The following is a 16991-nucleotide window of genomic DNA, read 5'->3' as shown; positions in this document are numbered from 1 at the left end:
GGGTTAGGCTTAAGTTTATTGTGGGCTAGGTCTAGTGCTAGGGCTAGGGTAGGGTTATGGTTAGGGTTAGGGCTAGGGCAAGGGTTAGCATTAGGGTTAGGGCTAGGGATAGCATTAGGCTTAGTGCTAGGGCTTGTTCTAGGGCTTGTTCTAGGGCTAGGGTTAGGGCTAGTGTTAGGGTTAGGGTTGCGGTTAGGGCTAGGGCTAGGGTTAGGCCTAGGGTTAGTGTTAGGGTTAGGGTTAGGGTTAGGGTTAGGGTTAGGGCTAGGGCTAAGTTTAGGGTTAGGTTTAGGATAAGGGTTAGGGTTAGGTCTAGGGCTAGTTCTAATGCGAGGGTTAGGGTTAGAGATAGGGCTACTGTTAGAGTTAGGGTTAGGGATATGGTTAGGTTTAGGATTAGGGTTAAGGTTAGTGCTAGAAATAGGATTCGGGTTAGGGTTAAGGTTATGGCTAGGTCAAGGGTTCAGGTTAGGGTTAGGGCTAGGGCTAATGTTAGGGCTAGGGTTAGGGTTAGTGCTAGGGTTAGGGCGAGGACGAGGGCAAGGTTTAGGGTTTTGGTAAGGTTTAAGTTTGTGCTAGGGTTAGGGTTATAGTTAGTCCCAGGGTTCGTGTTAGATTTAGGGCTAGGGTTAGGGTTAGTGTAAGGGTTAGGGTTGGTGTTAGGGTTGGGCTAGGGTAAAGGTTAGGGTTAGGGCTAGGGCTAGGGTTAGGGTCAGGAGTAGGGCTAACACTAGGGTTGGGGTTAAGGTTAAGGTTAGGGTTAGACGTTAGGTTTAGGGTTTCAGTTAGGGTTAGGTTTAGGGCTATTTTTAGAGTTAGGGTTATAACTAGGGCTAGGGCTAGAGTTAGGGTTAAGGTTAGGGTTAGGGTTAGGGCTAGGGCTTGTTCTAGAGCTAGGGTTAGAGTTATGGTTACAGCTAGGGTAAGGTTTAGGGTTAGGTTTAGTGTCGGGTTTTGGGTTTGGCTTAGGGCTAGGGCTAGTGTTAGGGTTAGGGTTAGGGTTAGGGTTAGGGCTAGGTTTAGATTTTGCTTTAGGGTTAGTTTTAGGGTTAGAGCTAGGGCTCGGATTAGGAATAGGTTAGGGTTAGAGTTATGGCTAGGGCTAGGGCTAGGGCTAAGGCTATTTTTAGGATTAGGGCTAGGGCTAACGTTATGGTTAGCATTAGTGTTAGGGCTAGGGCTAGTGTTCGGGTTAAGTTTAGGTGTAGGGCTAGGGTTAGGCCTGGTTTAGGGTTTGGTTAGGTCTAGGGTTAGGTTTAGGGTTAGGGCCAGTGCTAGGTTTAGGATTAGGTTAGGCTTAGGTTTAGGTGTAGGGTTAGGGTTAGGGCTAGTGCTAGGGCTAGGGTTAGGGTTAGCGTTAAGGTTAGAGTTAGGGTAGGGTTTGGGTCAGGTTAGGGCCAGAGCTAGGGTTAGGGTTAGTGTTAGGTTTAGGGCTATGTTTAGGGCTAGGTTAGCGCTAGGGGTAGGTCTAGGGCTAGGGTTAGGGTTAGGGCTAGGGCTAGGGATAGAGTTAGGGTTACCATTAGGGCCATGACTAGGGTTAGGTTTAGGGTTAGGGCTAGGGCTAGGTTTTGGGTTTTTTCGAGGGAGAGAGTTAGTGTTAGGGTTAGGGCTAGGGCAAGTGTTCGGGTTAGGTTTAGGTTAGGGTTAGGTTTTGGTTATGGGCTAGGGTTACAGTTAGGGTTAGCTCTAGGGATTGGGATAGGCTTAGGGTTAGCCTAGGGTAAGGGTTAGGGTTAGGGCTAGGGCTAGGTAAGGTTAGAGTTACGGCTAGGGCTAGTGCTATGGAGAGGGTTATGATTCGGTTTAGTGTTAGGGCTAGGGTTAGTGTTAGGGTTAGGGCTAAGGCTAGTGCTAGTGCTAGGTCTAGGGCTAGGTGTAGGGTTAGGGTTAGGGCTAGGGATAGGGATAGGGTTAGGGTTACCGTTAGGGCTATGACTAGGATTAGGGTTAGGCTTAGGGCTAGGGCTATGGTTCATGTTAGGTTTAGGGTTTGGGTTAGGTTTTGGTTTAGGGCTAGGGTTAATGGTGGGGTTAGCTCTAGGACTAGGGTTAGGGTTAGGTTTAGTGCTAGGGTAAGGGTTTGGGTTAGGTCTAGGGCTAGGTAAGGTTAGAGTTACGGCTAGGGCTAGTGCTAGGTTGAGGCTTACGGTTAGGTTTAGGGTTAGGGCTAGGTCTAATGTTAGGTTTAGGGTTAGGGCTAAGGTTAGTGTTAGGATTGCGGTTAGGGTTAGGGCTAGGGTAAGTGTTAGGGTTAGGGCTAGGGTTAGATATGGGCTATTTCTAGGGCTAGGATTATGGTTAGGGTTTGGCTTAGGGCTAGTACTAGGGTTAGGGTTAAGGTTAGGGCTACGGGTAGGGCTATGGTTAGGGTTAGGGTTAGGGCAATGGTATGGTTAGGGTTAGGGCTAGGGTAAGTGTTAGGGTTAGGGTTATGGCCAAGGGATAGGGTTAGTGTAAGGGCTAGGAATAGTGTTAGGGTTACTGGTATGTTAGTATCAGGGCTAGGGATAGGTTTACTGTTAGGTTTACAGCTAGGGTTAGGGTTAGGGCTAGGGTATGGTTCGGGTTATGTTTAGGTTTGGTCTATGTTTAGGGTTAGGGTTAGGGCCAGGGTTAGGGTAGGGTTAGGGCTAGGGTTAGAGTTAGGGTAAGGGCTAGGGTTAGGGTTAGGGTTAGTTTTGGGGCCAGGTTTAGGGTTAGGGTTAGGGCTAGGGCTAGGGCTAGGTTTAGGGTTAGGGTTAGTGTTGGGGGCAGGGTTATAGTTAGGGTTAGGGCTCAGGCTATGGTTATGGTTAGGTTAAGGCTATGGCTATGTTTAGGATTAGGGTTAATTCTAGGGATAGGGTTAGGGTTAGGGTTAGGGTGAGCGTTAGATATGGGCTATGTCTAGGGCTAGGATTATGGTTAGGGTTTGGCTTAGGGCTAGTACTAGGGTTAGGGTTAAGTTTAGGGCTATGGCTAGGGCTATGGTTATGGTTAGGGTTTGGGCAAGGGTATGGTTAGGGTTAGGGCTAGGGTATGTGTTAGGGTTAGGGTTATGGCCAGGGATAGGGTTAGTGTAAGGGCTAGGAATAGTGTTAGGGTTACTGGTAGTGTTAGTATCAGGGCTAGGGATAGGTTTAGGGTTAGGTTTAGGGCTGGTGCTAGGGCTAGGGTTAGGGTTATGGTTAGGCCTAGGGTAAGGGTTAGGGTTAGGGTTACTGACAAGGTTAGTGTTCAAGTTAGGGAGAGGGTTAAGGTTAGGGATAGGGTTAGGGTTAGGGTTAGGTTTACAGTTAGGGTTAGGGTCAGGGCTAGGAATAGGGTTAGGGTTAGGGTTAGAGATAGGGTTATGGTTAGGGTTAGGGCTAGGGTTAGGGTTATGGTTAGGTTTAGGTTTAGGGTTACTGTTATGGCTAGGGCTTGGTTAGGTCTAGGGTTAGGGTCAGAGCTAGGGCTAGTGTTAGGGTTAGGGTTAGGGCTATGGCTATGTTTAGGGTTAGGTTCAGGATTAGGGTTAGTGCTAGGGTTAGGTTTATTTTTATGGCTAGGGCTAGGTTTAGGGTTAGGGTTAGAGCTAGGGTAGGCTTAGGGTTGGGGTTTCTGCTAGGAATATGGTTAGTGTTAGTTTAGGGCTAGTGCTAGGGCTATGTTTAGGGTTAGGGTTAGGGCAATGGCCATATTTAGGGTTAGGGTTATGGCTAGGGCTAGGGTTAGGGTTTCGTTTAGGGCTAGTGCTAGATTTAGGCTAGGGCTAGTTCTAGGATTATGGTTAGGGTTTGGGTTAGGGCAAGGGTATGGTTAGGGTTAGGGCTACGGTGAGTGTTAGGGTTAGGGTTATGGCCAGGGATAGGGTTAGTGTAAGGGCTAGGGTAAGTGATAGGTTATTGTTAGAGTTAGTATCAGGGCTAGGGATAGGTTTACAGTTAGGTTTACGGCTAGGGTTAGGGTTTGGGTTAGGGCTATGTTTACGGTTAAGGCTAGGGTTAGGTTAGGGTTAGGGCTAGGGTTATGGTTTGGGTTATGTTTAGATTTGGTCTAGGGTTAGGGTTAGGTTTAGGGCCAGGGTTAGGGTAGGGTTAGGGCTAGGGTTAGAGTTAGGGTAAGGGCTAGGGTTAGGGTTAGGGTTAGTGTTGGGGTCAGGTTTAGAGTTAGGGTTAGGGCTAGGGCTAGGGCTAGGTTTAGGGTTAGGGTTAGTGTTGGGGCCAGGGTTATCGTTAGGGTTAGGGCTAGGGCTAGGGCTATGGATATGGTTAGAGTTAAGGCTATGGCTATGTTTAGGATTGGGGTTATGTCTAGGTTAGGGTTATGGTTAGGGTTGGGGCTAGGGCTAGATTTGGGCTATGGCTAAGGCTAGGATTATGATTAGGGTTTGGGTTAGGGCTATGGCTATGTTTAGGGTTAAGGGTGGGGTTAGGGTTATGGTTAGGGTTATGTTAGGGTTAGGGCTAGGTTTAGGGTTAGGCCTGGGTTAGGGTTTGGGCTAGGGCTAGGGTTAGGCTTAGGGTTAGGTTTTGGGTTCGGCTAGGGCTTGGCTTAGGGTTAGGGTTAGGGCTAGGTCTATGGTTAATATTATGGCTAGGGTTAGGGTTATGGTTAGGGTTAGTGCTAGGGCTAGGGTTATTGTTAGTGTTAGGGTTGGGGTTGGGGATAGGGCTAGTGCTATGCTTAGGGTTAGGGTTAGGGTTAGGGCTATGTTTAGGGTTAGTGTTAGGTTTAGGATTAGGGTTAGGGCTAGGGCTCGGGTTAGGCTTAGGGTTAGATCTAGAGCTAGTGTTAGGGTTAGGGTTTGGGTTAGTGTTAGTGTTAGGTGTAGGGCTATGGTTAGTGTTAGAGCTAGTGTTAGGTTTAGGGTTATGGTTAGCTGTAGAGCTAGGGTTATGGTTAGTGTTAGGGCTTTGGTTAGTGTTAGGGTTGGGGTTAAGGTTAGGGTTATGGTTTAGGGTTAGGGTTACAGTTAGGGATAGGTTTAGTTCTAGGGCTAGGGCTAGGGTTAGGTTTAGGGTTAGGGCTAGGTCTTGTGCTATGGCTTGGGTTTGGGTTAGGGTTAGGGCTAGAGTAAGGGTTAGGGTTAGTGTTAGGGTCATGGTTAGGGTTAGGGTTAGGGCTATGGCTAGGGGCAGGGTTAGGGCTATGGCTAGGGGTTGGTTAGGGCTAGGGTTGTGGTTACGGCTAGAGCTAGGGTTAGAGTTAGAGTTAGGGTTAGTGCTAGGACTAGGATTAGGGTTAGGGTTAGGGCTATGGTTAGGGCTAGAACTAGTGCTAGGGTTACGGTTAGAGTTATGGTTAGGTCTATGTTTAGGGTTAGTTTTAGTGCAAGATTTAGGGCATGGACGAGGGTGATATTAGGGATAGGGTTATTGTTAGGGGTTAGGGTTACGCTTACATTTGGGTAGGGTTAGGGCTAGGGCTAGGGCTAGGAATAGTGTTATGATTAGGGTTAGGTTTAGAGTTAGGATTAGGGTTAGGGCTAGTGCTATGGTTAGGGTTAGGGCTAGAGCTAAGGTTAGAGTTAAGGTTAGGGTTAGGGTTAGGGTTAGAGTTAGGGCTAGGACTAGGGGTAGGGTTAGGGTTAGGGCTAGGGCTAGGTCTAGTGCTAGGGCTAGGGTTTGGGTTAGGGTTAGGGCTAGGGTAAGTGTTAGGGTTAGGGTTAGGGTTAGGGCCCGTGTTAGTGTTATGGTTGGGTGAGGGCATGGAGCTAGTGTTATGGTTAGGGTTAGGGATAGGGCCAGGTCTATGGTTATGGTTATGTTAGGGCTAGAGTTTGTTTTAGGGTTAGGGTTAGGGCCAGTGCTAGTGTTATGGTTCGGACTAGGTCTGTGGATAGGTTAGGGTTAGGGCTAGGGATAGGGATAGGGTAAGGTTTAGGTCTAGGGCTAGCGTTAGGGTTAGGTTTGGGTTTAGGGCTGGGGCTGTGTTTAGGGTTAGGGTTAGGTCTAGGGTTAGGTTTAGAGCTACAATATTCTTAGGGTTAGTGTTAGGGTTAGGGTTAGCTCTAGGGCTAGGGTTAGGGTTGGGTTTATGTTTAGGGTTAGGTTTAGGTTTAGAGTTAGGATAAGGTTAGGTTTAGGGCTAGTGCTAGGCTTAGGGTTAGGGTTAGGATTAGGTTTAGTTCTGTGGCTAGTGTTAGGGTTAGGGTTAGGGCTGGGGCAATGGTTAGTGTTAGTGTAAAGGCAAGGGCAAGGGTTAGGGTTAGGGTAAGTGTAGGGTTATGTTTAGGTTAGGTTTAGGCTTAGGGTTAGCTTTAGTGTTAGGGGTAGTGCTAGGTTTAGGGTTAGGCTTATTGTTAGGGCTAGGGCTAGTGTTAGTGTTAGGGTAAGGCTAGGGCAATGGGTAGGGTTAGGTTTAGGTCTAGGATTTAGGTTAGGGTTAGGGCTAGGTCTTGGTTTAGGGTTACGTTAAGGTTATGGCTAGAGTATGGTTATGGTTAGGGTTAGGGTTAGGGCTAGTGTTAGATTATGGTTAGAGTTAGGGTTACGGCTGGGGCTAGGTCTAGGGTTAGGTTTAGGGTTAGGGCTATGGCTATGTTTAGGTTTGGTGTTAGAGTTAGTGTTAGTGCTAGGGTTAGGGTTTGGGGTGTGGTTAGGGCTTGGAATTGGGTTAGGTTTAGGGCTAGGACTAGGGCTATGGTTAATGTTAGGGTTAGGACTAGGGTTAGGTTTAGGAGTGTGGTTAGGGCAAGGGCTAGGTCTAGGGCTAGGGTTAGGGTTAGGGTTAGGGGTCGGGTTAGGGTTAGTGCTATGGTTAGGGCATTGATGAGGGTGAGGGTTAGTGTTTGGGTAAGGTTTATGTTTTGCTATGGTTAGGGCCAGTGTTCAGGTTAGATTTAGGGCTAGGGTTAGGGTTAGTGTAAGGGTTAGGGTTGGGGTTAGGGTTAGGGCTAGGGTAAGGGTTAGGGTTTGGGCAAGGGCTAGGGTTAGGGTGAGGAGTAGGGCTAACACTAAGGTGGGTTAGGGTTAGGGTTAGGCGTTAGGGTTAGGGTTTTGGTTAGGGCTAGTTTTAGGGTTAGGGTTATAACTAGGGCTAGGGCTAGAGTTATGGTTAAGGTTAGGGTTAGGGTTAGGGCTAGGGCTTGTGCTAGGGCTAGGGTTAGAGTTATCTTTGTGCTAGGTCTTGTGCTAGAGCTAGGGTTAGGGTTAGGGTTATAGCTAGGGTAAGGTTTAGGGTTAGGTTTAGTGTCGGGTTTTGGGTTTGGCTTAGGGCTAGGGCTGGTGTTAGGGTTAGGATTAGGGTTAGGGTAAGGGCTAGGGTTAGGTTTAGGGTTAGCTTTCAGGCTAGGAATAACGTTAGGGTTAATGTTACTTCTATGACTAGGGTTAGGGTTAGGTTTAGGGCTAGTGCTAGGCTTAGGGTTAGGGTTAGGATTAGGTTTAGTTCTGTGGCTAGTGTTAGGGTTAGGGTTAGGACTGGTGCAATGTTTAGTGTTAGGGTTAAGGCATGGGCAAGGGTTAGGGTTAGGGTTAGGACTATTATTAGGGCTAGGGCTAGGTCTAGGTCTAGGGTTAGTGTTGGGGTTAGTGCTAGGGTTAGGTCGAGGACGAGGGTGAGGGTTAGGGTTTGGGTAAGGTTTAGGTTTGGGCTAGGGTTAGGGTTATGGTTAGGGCCAGTGTTCAGGTTAGATTTAGGGCTAGGGTTACGGTTAGGTCTATGTTTAGGGTTAGTTTTAGTGCAAGATTTAGGGCGCGGACAAGGGTGATGTTAGGGATAGTGTTATTGTTAGGGGTTAGGGTTAAGCTTACATTTCGGTAAGGTTAGGGCTAGGGCTAGGGCTAGGAATAGTGTTATGATTAGGGTTAGGTTTAGGGTTAGGTTTAGGATTAGGGCTAGTGCTATGGTTAGGGTTAGGGCTAGAGCTAAGATTAGGGTTAGGGTTAGGGTTAGGGCTAGGACTAGGGATAGGGTTAGGGTTACACTTAGGGCTAGGGCTAGGGCTAGGGCTAGGGCTAGGGTTAGGGTTAGGGCTAGGTCTAGTGCTAGGGCTAGGGTTAGGGTTAGGGTTAGGGTTAGGGTTAGGTCTAGGGTAAGTGTTAGGGTTAGGGTTAGGGCCAGGTTTAGTGTTATGGTGTTATGGTTGGGTGTGGGCTAGAGCTAGTGTTGTGGTTAGGGTTAGGGATAGGGCTAGGTCTATGATTATGGTACGGTTAGGGCTAGAGTTTGTTTTAGGGTTAGGGTTAGGGCCAGTGCTAGGGTTATGGTTAGGACTAGGTCTATGGTTAGGGTTAGGGTTAGGCCAGGTCTATGGTTAGTGGTAGGGTTAGGGCTAGGGCTAGGGATAGGGTTAGGTTTAGGTCTAGGGCTAGGGTTAGGGTTCGGTTTGGTTTTAGTGCTAGGTCTGTGTTTAGGGTTAGGTTTAGGGCTAGGGTTAGGTTTAGAGCTAGGGATAGTCAGGGTTAATGTTAGGGTTAGGGTTAGCTCTAAGGCTAGGGTTAGGGTTAGGGTTAGGGTTAGGTTTATGTTTAGGGTTAGGTTTAGGTTTATGTTTAGGTTTAGGGTTAGGCTTAGGGTTAGGTTTAGGGCTAGTGCTAGGCTTAGGGTTAGGGTTAGGATTAGGTTTAGTTCTGGGGCTAGTGTTAGGGTTAGGGTTAGGGCTGGGGCAATGTTTAGTGTTAGGGTTAAGGCAAGGGCAAGGGTTAGGGTTAGGGTAAGTGTAGGGTTAGGTTTAGGCTTAGGGTTAGTTTTAGGGTTAGGGGTAGTGCTAGGTTTAGTGTTAGGGTTAAAGTTAGGGCTAGGGCTAGAGTTAGGGTTAGGGTAAGGCTAGGGCAATGGGTAGGGTTAGGTTTAGGTCTAGTATTTGGGTTAGGGTTAGGGCTAGGTCTTGGGTTAGGGTTAGGGTTATGGCTAGAGTATGGTTATGGTTAAGGTTAGGGTTAGGGCTACTGTTATGATTATGGTTAGATTTAGGGTTACAGGTGGGGCTAGGTCTAGTGTTAGGGTTAGGGTTAGGACTACGGCTATGTTTAGGTTTGGTGTTAGGGTTGGTGTTAGTGCTAGGGTTAGGGTTTGGTGTGCGGTTAGGGCTCGGATTTGGGTTAGTGTTAGGTTTAGCGCTAGGGCTAGGGCTATGGCTAAGGTTATTTTTAGGACTAGGGTTAGGTTTAGGAGTGTGGTTAGGGCTAGGGCTAGGTCTAGGGCTAGGGTTAGGGTTAGGGTTAGTGCTAGGCTTAGGGCTAGGACGAGGGTGAGAGTTAGGGTTTGGGTAAGGTTTAGGTTTGGGCTATGGTTAGGGTTATGGTTAGGGCCAGTGTTCAGGTTAGATTTAGGGCTAGGGTTAGGGTTAGTGTAAGGGTTAGGGTTGGGGTTAGGGTTAGGGCTAGGGTAAGGGTTAGGGTTTGGGCAAGGGCTAGGGTTAGGGTGAGGAGTAGGGCTAACACTAAGGTTGGGGTTAGGGTTAGTGTTAGTTCTAGGGTTAGGGTTTGGTGTGCGGTTAGGGATCGGATTTGGGTTAGGGTTAGGTTTAGGGCTAGGGCTAGGGCTATGGCTAAGGTTATTTTTAGGACTAGGGTTAGGTTTAGGAGTGTGGTTAGGGCTAGGGCTAGGTCTAGGGCTAGGATTAGGGTTAGGGTTAGTGCTAGGGTTAGGGCTAGGACAAGGGTGAGGGTTAGGGTTTGGGTAATGTTTAGGTTTGGGCTAGGGTTAGGGTTATGGTTAGGGCCAGTGTTCGGTTAGATTTAGGGCTAGGCTTAGGGTTGGTGTAGGGCTTAGGTTTGGGGTTAGGGTTAGGGCTAGGGCTAGGGCTAGGGTTAGGGTCAGGAGTAGGGCTAACACTAAGGTTGGGGTTAGGGTTAGGGTGAGGCATTAGGTTTAGGGTTTCGGTTAGGGTTAGGGCTAGGGCTAGTTTGAGGGTTAGGGTTATAACTAGGGCTAGGGCTAGAGTTAGGGTTAAGGTGAGGGTTAGGGTTGGGCTAGGGCTAGGAATAAGGTTTGGGTTAACGTTACTGCTATGACTAAGGTTAGGGTTAGGGTTAGGGCTAGGGCTAGGGTTCAGGTTAGGTCGAGGGAGATGGTTATGTTTAGAGTTAGGGCTAGGGCAAGGGTTAGTTTTAGGGTTAGGGTTAGGGTTAGAGTTAAGTCTAGGGTTTGTGCTAGGGCTAGGTTTTGGACTACGGTTAGGGCTAGTGTAAGGTTTAGGCCTAGTGTTAGGGTTAGGGCTAGGGCTAGGTCTAGGGTTAGGGTTTGGGTTAGGTTGGTTGAGGGTTAGGGCTAGGGTTAGGGTTAGGGCTAGGGCTAGGGTTAGGGTTAGTGTTAGGTTTAGGGCTAGGGTGACTGTTAGGTTTAAGATTAGGTCAAAGGAGAGTTTTAGGGTTAAGTTTAGTGTTAGGGAAAGGTCTAGGGATAGGGTTTCGTTTAGGTTTAGTGCTAAGGTTAGGGTTAGTGCTAGGTCTAGTGTTAGGGTTAGGTTTAGGGCTATGGTTAGGGTTGGGGTTAGGGTTAGGGTTAGGGTTAGGGGTTAGGATTAGGGTTACGGTTAGGGTTTGGGATAGGGCTAGGATTAGGTTTAGGGTTAGGGCTAGGGCTAGGGCTATGGTTATTGTTAGGGTTAGGGTTAGGGTTAGGGCTAGGGCTAATGCTAGGGCTAGGGCTAGGGTTATTGTTAGGGTTAGGGTTAGGGCTAGGGCTAGTGCTAGGGCTAGGGTTACGGTTAGAGTTAGGGCTAGGGTAAGGGTTAGGGTTAGGGTTATGGTTACAGTATGTTTAGTGTTAGTGTTAGGGCTAGGGCTAGTGCTAGGGTAATAGTTAGGGTTTGGTTTAGGGCTAAGTAGGGTAAGGGTTAGGCTTAGAGCTAGGGCTAGGTTTAGTGTTAGGGTTTGGGCAAGGGCTATGGTTATGGTTAGGGTTTGGGCTAGTGCTAGGGCTAGTGTTAGCATTATGGTTAGGGCTAGGGTAAGGGTTAGGTTTATGGCTAGGTCTCGGGTTAGGGTTAGGATTATGGCTAACACTAGAGTGGGATTAGGGTTAGGGTTAGGCATTAGGTTTAGGGTTTTGGTTAGGGTTAGGGCTAGGGCTAGTTTTAGGGTTAAGGTTATAACTAGGGCTAGGGCTAGAGTTAGGGTTACGGTTAGGGTAAGTGCTAGGGCTAGTGCTAGGGCTATGGTTAGCATTAGTGTTAGTGCTAAGGCTTGTGCTAGGGCTAGCATTAGGGTTAGGGTTATGGCTGGGGTAAGGTTTAGGGTTAGGTTTAGTGTCAGGTTTAAGGTTTGGGTTACAGTTATGGCTAGTGTTAGAGTTAGGGTTTGGGCTAGGCCTTGGGATAAGTTTAGGGTTAAGGTTAGGGTTAGTGCTAGGTCTAGTCCTAGGACTAGGGTTAGGGTTAGGGTTAGTGCTACGTCTAGTGCTAGGACTAGGGTTAGGGTTAGGGCTACTGCTAGGTTTAGGGTTAGGGTTAGGGAGAGGAATAGGGTTAGGGTTGGGGTTAAGGCTAGGGCTAGGGCTAGGGCTAGGTCTAGGTTTAGGGTTAGAGCTAGGGCTAGCGTTTGGTTTAGGGTTAGGTTTAGGGTTAGGGCTAGGGCTAGGGTCCATGTTAGTGTTAGGGTTAGTTTTAAGGTTAGGGTTAGGGTTAGCACTAATTATAGGGTTAGAGTTAGTGTTAGGGTTCTGGTTAGGGTTAGGGCTAGGTTTGGTGTTAGGGTTAGGGCTAGGGCTACGGATAGGATTAGGGTTAGAGCTAGGACCAAGGTTAGGGTTAGGTTTAGGGCCATGGTTTGGGTTTGGGTTAGGGTTAGGGTTAGGGTTAGGGTTAGGGCTAGTGTTAGGTTAGGGTTAGTGCTAGGGCTACAGTTAGGGTTAGGGTTAGGGCTAGAGGAAGCGTTAACATTAGGGTTAGTGCTAGGGCTATATCTAGGGCTAGGGTTAGGGTTAGGGTTATGCTTGGGCTAGGGTTAGGGTTAGGGAAAGGGTTAGGGCTAGGGTTTTGGTTAGGGTTATGGCTAGGTCTATGTTTAGGGTTAGTGTTTGGTTTAGGGTTAGGGTTAATGTTAGGTTTCGGTTTAGGTCAAGGGAGAGGTTTAGGGTTAGGGTTAGGGTTAGGGAAAGGGTTAGGTTTAGGTTTAGGTTTAGGGCTAAGGTTAGGGTTAGTGCTAGGTGTAGTGTTAGGGTTAGGGTTAGGGCTAAGGTTAGGTTTGGGGGTATGGTTACCGTTAGGGTTGGGGTTAGGGTTAGGCTTATGTGTTAGTGCTCAGGTAAGGGGTAGGGTTAGGGTTAGGGCTAGGGTTATGGTTAGTTTTAGGGCTAGGGCTAGTTCTAGGGCTAAAGTTAGCATTCGGTTTACAGCTAGAGTAGGGTTATGCATAGGGCTAGGGCTAGGTTTAGTGTTAGGGTTAGGGCTAGGCAACGGCTAGGGTTAGGGTTAGTGCTAGTGCTAAGGCTAGGGTTGGGGTTATGGTTAGGCCTAGGGTAAGGGTTAGAGTTAGGGTTAGGGTTACTGACAAGGTTAGTGTAAGAGTTAGGGAGAGGGTTAGGGTTAGGTTTAGGGTAGGGTTAGTGTTAGGTTTACAGTTTGGGTTAGGGTCAGGGCTAGGGATAGGGTTAGGGTTAGGGTTAGGGCTAGGGTTAAGGTTAGGGCTAAGGTTAGGGTTGTGGTTAGGGCGAGTGTTCAGGTTAGATTTAGGGCTAGGGTTACGGTTAGGTCTATGTTTAGGGTTGTTTTAGTGCAAGATTTAGGGCATGGGCAAGGGTGATGTTAGGGATAGGGTTATTTTTAGAGGTTAGGGTAAGCTTACATTTTGGTAGGGTTAGGGCTAGGGCTACTGCTAGGGATAGTGTTATGGTTAGGGTTAGGTTTAGGGTTAGGGCTAGTGTTAGGTTAGGGTTAGGGCTAGAGCTACAGTTAGGGTTAGGGCTAGGGCTAGGGCTAGGGTTAGGGTTACAGTTATTTTAGGATTAGTGCTAGTGCTGGGGCTAGGGTTAGGGTTAGGGTTAGGGCTATGCTAGGTGTTAGGGTTAGGGTTAGGGCTAGGGTTAGGGTTAGGGTGAGGGTGAGGGCTAGATCTAGTGTTATGATCACGGTTAGGTATAGCACTAGGTCTATGATTATTATTACAGTTAGGGCTAGATTTTGGGTTAGGATTAGGTTTGGGCTAGTGCTAGGGTTATGGTTAGGGCTAGGTCTATGGTTATGGTTAGGGTTAGGGCTAGGCCTAGGGCTAGGGTTAGGTCTATGGCTATGGTTAGGGTTAGTGTTAGGTTTGGGTTTAGGGCTAGGTCTGTGTTTAGGGTTAGGTTTAGGGCTAGGGTTAGGTTTAGAGCTAGGGATTGTCAGGGTTAATGTTAGGGTTAGGGTTAGCTCTAGGGCTAGGGTTAGGGTTAGGGTTAGGTTTATGTTTAGGGTTAGGTTTAGGTTTAGGTTTAGGTTTATGGTTAGTTTTAGGGTTAGGTTTAGGGCTAGTGCTAGGCTTAGGGTTAGGGTTAGGATTAGGTTTAGTTCTGGGGTTAGTGTTAGGGTTAGGGTTAGGGCTGGGGCAATGTTTAGTGTTAGGGTTAAGGTAAGAGCATGGGTTAGAGGTAGCTCTAGGGTAAGGGTTAGGGTTAGGGTAAGTGTAGGTTTAGGTTTAGGTTAGGTTTAGGCTTAGGGTTAGTTTTAAGGTAGGGGTAGTCCTAGGTTTAGTGTTAGGGTTAGGGTTAGGGTTGGGGTAGTGTAGAGTTAGGGTTAGGGAAAGGCTAGGGCAATTGGTAGGGTTAGGTTTAGGTCTAGGATTTGGGTTAGGGTTAGGGCTAGGTCTTGGTTTAGGGTTTAGGGTTACGGCTATGGTTATGTTTCTCATAGTGTCCATTTTACTTCATCAGGTTTCCTTTTTGGTGTTCAGTTAGTTGTCACCAATCAGGGAGAACATATGGCATTTGTCCCTTTGGGACTGGCTTACTTCACTCAGCATGATGTGTTCCAGATTCCTCCATTTTGTTGCAAATTACTGGATGTCATTGTTTCTTACTGCGGTATAGTATTCTAAAGAGTACATATCCCATAATTTCTTTATCCAGTCTACTGTTGATGGGCATTTAGGTTGGTTCCAGATCTTGGCTATTGTAAACTGTGCTGCAATAAACATTAGGGTGCAGAACACTTTTTTGTTTGCCAATTTAAATTCCTTTGGGTAAATCCCAAGGAGTGGGATGGCTGGGTCGAACGGTAAGGTTATATTCAGGTTTCTGAGGAATCTCCAGACTGACTTCCACAGTGGCTTGACCAGTTTGCATTCCCACCAACAGTGGGTTAGTGTCCCTTTTTCCCCACATCCTCGCCAGCATCTGTTGTTGGTAGATTTCTGTATGTGAGCCATTCTAACCGGGGTGAGGTGAAACCTCATTGTGCTTTTGATTTGCATTTCCCTGATTGCTGGTGACCTTGAACATTTTTTCATGTGCCTGTTGGCCATTTGGATTTCCTCTTTTGAAAAATGTCTATTGAGGTCCTTGACCCATCTCTTAAGTGGGTTGTTGGTTTTGTTTTTGTGGAGTTTCTTGATCTCTTTGTATATTCTGGTTATTAACCCTTTGTCTGTTGCATAGTTTGCAAATATTTTTTTCCCATTCTGTCAGTTGTCTCTTCACTCTCCTGACTGTTTCTTTTGCAGTACAGAAACTTCTCAATTTGATGCAATCCCAATAGTTGATTTTGGCTTTGACTGCCTGTGCCTCCCAGGACTTTTCCAGAAGTTCTTTGCCTGTGCCAATATCTTGAAGGGTTTCTCCTATGTTCTCTAATAACTTGATGGTGACAGGTCATAGATTTAGGTCTTTAATCCACGTTGAGTGGATTTTGTGTAAGGTGTAAGGTAGGGGTCTTGCTTCATGCTTCTGCACGTGGAAATCCAGTTTTCCCAGCACCATTTATTGAATAGACTGTCCTTGCTCCAGGAATTGGTTTTAGATCCTTGATCAAATATAAGTTGGCAGTAGTGTTTGGGTTGATTTCAGGTGTTTCAATTCTGTTCCATTGGTCTATCCATCTGTTTCTGTACCAGTACCATCCTGTTTTGATAACAACTGCCCTGTAGTATGTCCTGAAATCTAGTATTGTGATGCCTCCGGCTTTGTTTTTGTTGTACAAGATTGCTTTAGCTATTCGAGGTCTCTTGTGCCTCCATATAAATTTCAGCACCATTTTTTCCAGATCTGAGAAGAAGGTCTTTGGTATCTTGATTGGTATTGCATTGAATCTATAAATTGCTTTTGGGAAAATGGACATTTTGATGATATTGATTCTTCCAATCCATGAGCATGGAAGATTTTTCCATTTTTTGGTATCCTCTTCTATTTCTTTCTTTAAGGTTTTGTAATTTTCATCGTAGAGATCTTTAACGTCCTTGGTTAAGTTTATTCCAAGGTATTTGATTGTTTTTGTAGCTATTGTGAATGGGATTGATCTTAGCAGTTCTTTCTCAGCCATGGCATTGCTTGTGTATACAAAGGCTGTTGATTTTTTGCATTGTTTTTATATCCTGCCACTTTGCCAAACTCCTCTATGAGTTCCAATAGTCTCTTTGTAGAATTCTTTGGATCCCCTAAGTAAAGAATCATATCATCTGCAAAGAGGGATAGTTTGACTTCTTCCTTCTTGATTTGTATTCCTTTGATTTCTTTTTCTTGTCTGATGGCTCTGGCTAAAACTTCCAGAACTATGTTAAATAGCAGTGGTGAGAGTGGGCATCCCTGTCTGGTGCCAGATCTCAGTGGAAATGCTTCCAACTTTTCCCCATTCAATAGGATGCTGGCGGTGGGCTTTTCATAAATTGCTTTGATTATATTGAGGAATGTTCCTTCTATACCCAATTTGCTTAGAGTTTTCATCATGAAAGGGTGTTGTATTTTATCAAATGCTTTCTCGGCATCTATTGAGATAATCATATGGTTTTTCTTCTGCAGTCTGTTAATGTGGTAAATCACATTGATTGATTTGCGAATGTTGAACCATCCCTGCATACCAGGGATAAATCCCACTTGGTCTGGGTGGATGATTTTCCTGATGTGTTGTTGTACTCTATTGGCAAGAATTTTATTGAGGATTTTTGCGTCTCTGTTCATCAGGGATATTGGTCTGTAATTTTCTTTCAGTGCTGCATCTTTCTCTGGCTTAGGGATTAAGGTGATGCTGGCTTCATAGAAAGAATTTGGGAGGATTCCATCTTTTTCGATTGTTCTGAATAATTTGAGAAGAAATGGAATTAGCTCTTCTTTAAATGTCTGGTAGAATTCAGCAGTGAATCCATCTGGTCCTGGGCTTTTCATTGTTGGGAGGGCCTTTATTACGGTTTCAATTTCTGTTTCAGTTATGGGTCTATTTAGGTTTTCTATGTCTTCATGGCTCAATTTAGGTAGATTGCATGTGTCCAGGAATCTATCCATTTCTGATAGATTTTCTTGTTTGCTGGCATACAAGTCCTTGTAGTAATTTCTGATGATTCTTTTTATTTCTGTGGTGTCGGTTGTTACATTTCCTTTTTCATCTCTGATTTTATTGATTTGGGTCATTTCTCTTCTTTTTTTAGTTAGTTGGGCCAATGGGGTGCCAATTTTGTTTATTTTTTCAAAAAACAAGCTCCTCGTTTGGCTGATTTTTTGTAATGTTTTTTTTTTATTCAATCCTGTTGATTTCTTCTGATTTTAATTATTTCTCTTCTCCTTTGGGTCTGGTTTGGGTCTGGTTTGCTGCAAATTTTCTAGGTCCTTGAGATGCGCTGAAAGCTCATTTATTTGGTGCCTTTCCAATTTCTTGATATAGGCACCTATTGCTATAAACTTGCCTCTCAATACTGCTTTTGCCGTATCCCATAAGTTTTGATATGTTGTGTTGTTATCCTCATTTACTTCCAGAAAGTTTCTGATTTCTCTTTTTGATTTCTTGAATGACCCAGTGTTCATTCAGGAGCATGTTGTTCAGTCTCCATGTGCTTGCATACTTTCTTGGGTTTCCTGAGTTGCTCATTTCCAACTTCATTCCACTGTGGTCTGAGAAACTGCATGGTATGATTCTAATTCTTTTAAAATTGCTGAGACTTGCTTTATGACCTAGTATG

This window comes from Oryctolagus cuniculus, chromosome 18, assembly GCF_051225735.1.
Source record: "Oryctolagus cuniculus isolate XC-2025 breed Fujian yellow rabbit chromosome 18, ASM5122573v1, whole genome shotgun sequence".
Lineage (NCBI taxonomy): Eukaryota > Metazoa > Chordata > Mammalia > Lagomorpha > Leporidae > Oryctolagus > Oryctolagus cuniculus.
Note: the sequence above shows the minus strand (reverse complement) of the source record.